The sequence below is a fragment of the Acartia tonsa genome, chromosome 1 (assembly GCF_053477335.1).
Source record: "Acartia tonsa isolate MP-2025a chromosome 1, ASM5347733v1, whole genome shotgun sequence".
NCBI lineage: Eukaryota > Metazoa > Arthropoda > Copepoda > Calanoida > Acartiidae > Acartia > Acartia tonsa.
Window position 1 is genome coordinate 18,055,939 of NC_137260.1, and position 6,256 is coordinate 18,062,194.

The window sequence follows — 6,256 nt, forward strand, 5'->3', positions numbered from 1 at the left end:
GGGGGAGAGGTCACTAGCCGATAAAGTAATCTATGCCCTTATTTTAACCCTGATATCTAAAAGATATAAAATACGGAGTTTCAAACTAAAGAGAAAAGGATAAATTTACCATCCATTGATGTATCCCTGTATCCCTGAATGAACTGTTTTATTTGCCTAAAAATGAATCTTAAAAGCAAGCAAGGTCAAACATGTAGGTAGGTATTTAAAAAGATTTTTAAATTTTGTGATTAAAAGGGAATTGCAATAAACACCAAATATCATAACAATGCCAAAAAGGGGGGATGAAAGATCTTTTTGTTTCATAGAATTTCCCCAATCTAAACCTGTCAAAGAACTTTAAAACTTAACAGTCTTATGTTGAGAGTCAAATAGGTTCGATCCCCACCCCTTACGTACAAGCCTTATCAACAAGTTGAAAAGCCCAATCCAATCCCGCTTTTAAAAGTACACAATAGGTATCAAATAGATGGCAGTTTAAAATTTAAATAAGTTCTCATATTACTACATTTCTTTATTACATTTTTTAAAAAGCTGTGTTTCAGTGATAAAAAAAAACACATTATTACCTATTGAAAATATTCAACAACAAAAATTGCAATGAAAGAAAAACAAACAATGAGTAGTTGTAATGTCAATTGTTAGGGAAAATTGTTAAAATATCTGTTATCATGTTGCATATCAGGACACGACGTCACAAAAATTGAACAATGTAACTATAGACAGGATGCTAAATACATACAAATAGACATATGTTCATAATAGATTAATTTAGATGTTTTTAATATTATGACAATAAGTTTGAAATCGATAGAACAATGCTAACCAGTCTAAATAACGAAGAGAACTAACTGTGATGTACGTACACTGTACAACCCATGGATTTAAAGGGATAAGGCAATGCACTATGTGCCCAGCCAATGCAAAAACTCCAAGATTCCAAAAATTGCATTTTTGAATATTGACCAATTTTAAAGTTTTAGGTTAATCTTTGTCATATTTGAGAAGGATTCCCAAAGCTAGAGGTGAAAATATCAATTACTTATAATTTTACAGCTTCGAGAAGTAGCCTACCTAGATATTTAGGATTTTGTAATAAAGCCTGACTATTGAAATTACATATTATATGCAAACTTTAAAGCATCGTCAAACTACCAAAAATTGAGCTACAGTAATATGTTATACCTTTTTTGAAAGCTTATTGAATATACTATACGATTTTAAATTAGTTTTTATACGTTTACTTACAAAACATATGAAAAAATTGATGTCAAAGCATTCCCCCTTAAAGAATCAGGAATTAAAATATTTTGTAATGTTACTCTCAACTTCAAATAGTTTGATCTTTTTTCAGCTAACGATGCCGCATATCAGACCTTTACACATGTTTAACCAAGGCACTCAGTGAATGAATCCCGTTGGTTTCAATGGCGGCATCGTTAGCTGAAATTTTTTTTCACATTTTTGTAGGAGCGGTCGAACCCATTTTATAGCAATTTTTACACAAAAAAGACAAATTAAAATACCTTTTTTTACAAATCATTTTATCGTGATATTTATAGTTCTCGATGCAATTATTTGATTCAATCCCTTATTCTTATTGCTTAAAGTCTTTAAAAGATATCCTCGCCCCCCCCCCTCTCCCCTGGAGTGTGGGGGGAGGCCCCCCATGCACACGCCTAGGAATATTCATTTAAGGTATGTAATCGAACCTGTTGCTTCTAATCAATTACCGATCTTTTTAAATCAAATTTAAAATATCTTAAATGTTTCAATTTGATAAAACTAAAACCTATTCCACTCCGTATGCACGCCCTAAAGAATTAAAAGAGTTAAGCAAACTTGTAAAGAAAATAAAAGAATCAAGCAAATTTGTTAATAAATGTATGAAGGCCTAGGAATCTAAAAGGATAAGAGAATGGCAGATAAATTGATGTACATTACCAATAATGATACACAGACTTACCCTTCTGTAGATTACAATTATTGGTTGAAAAGTTATGACACTGAACTTAATATACAAACAAGAAAATGTTATTATAAAACTTTGGGGACTAGAGTGATAAACAGCCCAATGTCCCCTTCCTTCCTTATAAAGGCCCTATTGCAGACAATCAATCCTTTGATTGCAAGGCCTTTGGATTAAAGTTTTTAGTGCTTTTGGGGTGATTTGTGATAGATTTGCTTTTATTTTTAAAACAAGGATTGTTTTGTTTATAAGTAGCGCAGCAATAATAACAGGTCAATTTTTTAATGAAAAAGTACAGTAAAATGGGTTATAGGAAAATAGAAAATTATTTTACAAAATGTTATTAACATGTTTCCTTGTTTATAGTTATCAATGTCAACAAAACAAGGAATCTAAAGGGATAAGTTAATGGCCGATAAATTGATGAACTTATCCAACAATATTACACAAAATTACCCCTTCTGTAGATTACAATTAGTGGTTTAAACGTTTGGACACTCAACATTTGAAAAAAAAAATTAAAATTCAGTAAAAGCCCCTAAAGTTGCTAAACCAATGGATAATAAAACGTTATTATTAAGCTTTGGGGACTAGTGTAATAAACAGTCCAATGTCCCCTCCCTCCCTGAAACAAATCAATTGATATACCTATAAGTATTGATAATTTATTTAAGGGAGGGGGGGGGGGGGGGGGGTAAAATGTGGTGACTTGAAACATGACATACCAGCAATTTTATTTTGGGCGCTACTCCCTTAGTTTAAGAGATAATTGGGTAAAATCTTTTGGGTTGTGTCACCAATCACCCCAAGTTTTGGTATCTTTAAAAAAAAACTGCGGCGGAACCGCCATTCATGGCCGTTTTCCGTTACCACCAAAAACTTTTTTTAATGCATTTCTAGCTGAATTAGGCAATTTGGAATCATTTTAGACCGTTTTAATTTTTTCAAAAATTTTCCCCCTCATAACCAACCCTGTGCCGGACTTCATTTTCAAATTCTCATTTATCAAGGTATATCTTAAATTCAGTGCTACTCCTGTGCTTTTTTTTAGCCGCCACCACCAATTTTTTTTTGCATTTCTCGCCAAATTAGGCAATTTGGAATCATTTGAGATAATGTTGTTTTTTTTGGCGGCGGAAAATGGCGGTTAACGGCGGGAGCGGCGATCCCGCCGCCGTTTTTTTTTAAAGATACCAAAACTTGGGGTAATTAGTGACCCAACCCAAAAGATTTTACCCAATTTGAAGCAAAATTAACAGAACTATGAGTTTTTGTTTTATATTGGAATTCTGGGCACATAGTGCAATGGTCCAAATATTTAACACTAAATTACCCCTTCTGTAGATTACAATTAGTGGTTGAAACGTTTTTACACTCAACTTAATGGTCCAACAAATCAAAAGTCCCCAAAGTTGTTAAGCCAACGAATAAGAAAACGTTATTATAAAACTTTGGAGACTAGTGTAATAAACAGCAAAATGACTCCTACCTTCCGCGTAAAGAAGGGAATGATTTATCAATGAAAACAAAAGTGAGAAAGAAATGATTCTACCGTTACTCTATTACCTTACCTACCCTAGTTGATAAAATAATCAGATGACCCAATCATTAGAGCCACCAGTTCAGACTAGTTTAAATACTGGTTTTATTAATAGGCATCTCATAGTATTAATTACATATACTAACATTACAATAGGCTAGATTTAATGGGATTTTACTGTAATTCTGCATATTTTAAGAACCTTGGAATCATTTTAAAAGATTCCGCTTTAAAAAAATACTTTGGGCTACGTTATGACTCATTTTTTCAACAATTGATTGAAATAGAGAAATTAAAATAAGAGGCCATTATTAAATATTGATGGTAATTAAACAGGAAAATAAACAGCAAAAAAACCCTATAAATCCGCCCAACCATTTATTGAATAATTCTAAAATTTTCTACTTAATTTATTCAAAATAAAGTACATATTGCAATGATTAAATAGCAATAAGTAATTGAATTACCTACCTAGCTAAATTAAATACAACATAACAGAGCTTTTGTGAGTTTTTAATAGAGAGTTTACTCAGCGGAAAATAATAATTTATGTTCATATGCAGTAGCCAAATTTCGTGAAATGTCAAGCAAAAATTATAATTGACCTTAAGGAGCAATTACATGAAAAGCAAGCGAGGAATTTTTTATTTTTTGAAGATACTAATCCATGTAATAAAGTTTAATAAAAGTTATCCAGTAAAAGAGCACCCTTATAATAAACAAAATTACCCCTTTAGTATGTAAAAATTATTAGATAAAAAGTTCAGACACGAAATATTTTGGAATCAACCGATAAATTGCAATAAAAGGAACCAGTTTGTGTAACACTCAGATGAAATGATATAGTAAATATAATTCGACATGGTGATCACTTGGATTCGAACCAATCACCTTCCATTAAGCAAGTGCACTATTACTATTTTACATAATTTTAGCTTTATTAACTTAACATCCTGCAAATCTAATACAAGTACACAATAAACTGATGAAGGGTGAAACAAATGTTTACATTTATTATTGCAAATAAATGCATTAACAATAAAATCATATAATTTATCAGTTATTTACCAATCCCCTGTTTGAAATTCTTTCTGATTTAAAATTCACAACTCTGAATGTCTATTATCTATGTAAATATTATGTGAAATAGCTTTAAAACATAGTCCATGAAAACCACTTTATTCTAAAACTACACAAAGTTGAGGTAAATATGATACTAATATAATGCAATAATAGGACAAGCTTCCATTAAAAATAATGCAAAGGGTGGGTAAATAATAGGAGGTCCATTTAGAAAAAAGGGGATTTTGCTGCTATAATTTAAACATAATTGTCATCAATAAAACAAAAGATCGTATTATTGCAGGTGCATATGATCGCGCGTGTAAGAAATGTATAACATAATGAATTGTTGTCAACTTGAGCTAGCCTTAAAACCAAACAAAAAAAGTACCTAGGTAGGTTTCATCAATATTAATGGGATAAAACCTATTGATACCTACCTATCTAATAATAAGATTTAACAAGAAAAGCGTTATTTCAGTAAAATTAACATAGGAAAAAATGTTTAACACGAAGAAAAAATGCAGAAGGGGGATAGGACATTGAAGGATAATTTAATACTTTTACTTGATCTTTACCTAGAGTTCTGAAACTAGGCTTTATAGTAACTTTTTGTAGGTAATAAATTCTTAAAATATATGATAATGTTATAGCTACTGTCCTTTCCCACCCTGCAAAAGCATACTTAATACCCTTGTTAATTAACTGTTTTATAACAAAGTAAGTATGAATAAAATTCAAATTGATACAGAATAACTTTCACCAACTAAAGTAAAACCAACGATTGTCACTATTCAAACTATCAATAATATTTACTATTTTGTAATATAACAAACCTATAAAAGTAATAAATTAAATTGTATGAGTCACCACACTTATTTTCAGTTATAATTCATAATAGCTTAACTGCTTTACATTAAATTGAAATTTGAAGTGTACAGTAAAATTATGAATTTCACTGCTGGAAAAACACCGCCCGCCAAATAAGCACACAGCAGGAGTGTTCCCTTTGTTACAACAGAAAATCTGCAAGTATAAAAAGCTAAAAATCTTCTTATATACAATGAAATAATCCTGGAAATTCTACAAGTTAAATGTAAAATACCTAATTTTTAATTATTTTGGTTATTGCAATAATTTTTTTAACATTGAATGCTAACCCACTGGCACTAAGGAAGTAGGGGAGGTAGAAGAGAATCTAGTAAAAACAGGAGGGAAAGGGGCGTAACAGTTTTCACAGAGGTAGAAACTATGCACAGGGGGTAGGAGGGAAGGGTGGTATATACTTTATATGAATAGTAAGGAGTACTTGAATTTCCCTTTAAAAATGGCTTATAAAGTCACACCCCTCCCCTCTTCTACCTCCTACAGAGCGGTTGCGAGTAAAGAACGTGACTCAATACAAATTTTGTGCGTAATCAAAAATTGCGCCAACTTTGAAATAAGCCTATAGATGACGACATTCATGTACAAAAATTAATTTGTATAAGGATTTTGTGGAAAAACTCAAATAAGAAACATTCTAAATATAAACTTTAAATAAAATTAGCTTCTCAATTTTCTACCAATATAAAGTAAATAGATTTTTTCAAACGTTTCACCTACATCAATGGATGACATAGGACAAAGTTATTAACTTTCCGGTTGTTAACTGGAAACTTGTAAATTGGTCAATTCATTCATCC